This window comes from Acyrthosiphon pisum, unplaced genomic scaffold, assembly GCF_005508785.2.
Source record: "Acyrthosiphon pisum isolate AL4f unplaced genomic scaffold, pea_aphid_22Mar2018_4r6ur Scaffold_18679;HRSCAF=19361, whole genome shotgun sequence".
NCBI lineage: Eukaryota > Metazoa > Arthropoda > Insecta > Hemiptera > Aphididae > Acyrthosiphon > Acyrthosiphon pisum.
The window spans coordinates 1-918 of record NW_021767848.1 but is presented as its reverse complement, the minus strand read 5'-3'; the positions used below and the strand labels follow the sequence as shown (position 1 = coordinate 918).

The 918-nt window shown below is 28.6% G+C and overlaps 1 long non-coding RNA gene across 1 annotated transcript; it reads left to right on the top strand.

Annotated features, from left to right (window-relative positions):
* The first annotated feature begins 76 nt into the window (after window positions 1–76).
* Window positions 77–543, top strand: LOC115034644. The gene is made up of 2 exons (XR_003839977.1): window positions 77–165; window positions 442–543. It is a non-coding gene; the product is annotated as an uncharacterized LOC115034644 (long non-coding RNA).
* Window positions 544–918: the final 375 nt, after the last annotated feature.

The window sequence follows — 918 nt, the reverse complement described above, 5'->3', positions numbered from 1 at the left end:
TTATGAAGTAGTGGCAAAAATCTGTGTATAAAAGACAGAGGGAAATTCACTAATATTCACTAGTCTCAAGATTTCATCCCAGGACAAGAAGCTCAGTTCAACAGAAATATCTAACGAAAAAAAAAGAAAATGTCGTACCGTACAATTTCTTCAACTGATTCAGAGGTTAGTAACTACTTAACAAATATCTTATAACCAAAGCAAATTGGAGGCCAGTCGTAACACTACTCAATGCTATGGTTACAATTCTTAAAATATTATTAAATGTCTGATTATAACATGGTTAAAAAAAAAAAATATATATATATGGTAACTAAAGTATATTGGAAGTGAGTCGTGTCATTACTCAACGCTTTGGTTATAATTCTTAGAACATATAAAATATATAATGAAAAAAACAGTAAAAAAAAATAATAATATACTATGTTTTATGTTTCGTAGAATGAACATTTCAGCGAATTAATTGATATGAGACCGTCTTTTTCAAAAACAAAACCTGGCACAAAACGTGCTGCAGAAAAAACAAGTGTGAAAAAACCTATGGAAAAGAAGCAGAATAAAATGGTAGTATAAATAATTTTTTTTTATAATGATAGCATAAATAATTCAATTTTTTTTTTATAGAATGCGTCATACAGAGATAATGTCAGCGAACGTTTAAGATCAGAAGAATTTGATGTTGAGATATTTAATTCGCTAACATTTAGACAAGGGGATGGTGTTGTAACAATAAAAACGCCTTTTGAAGAAAAAGCCAAGGATCTTTGGGTGATAAGCCACTATAAGGTCACCAACATTGAGAATGTACCAGTAAAGGACAGGTAAATACATTGGACTAAATTTAAAAAACCTATTGCTGAATCTGTTTTTTTTACTGATTTTATTTACTTCTTTTGTTTTTTAAATAAAATAACTTGT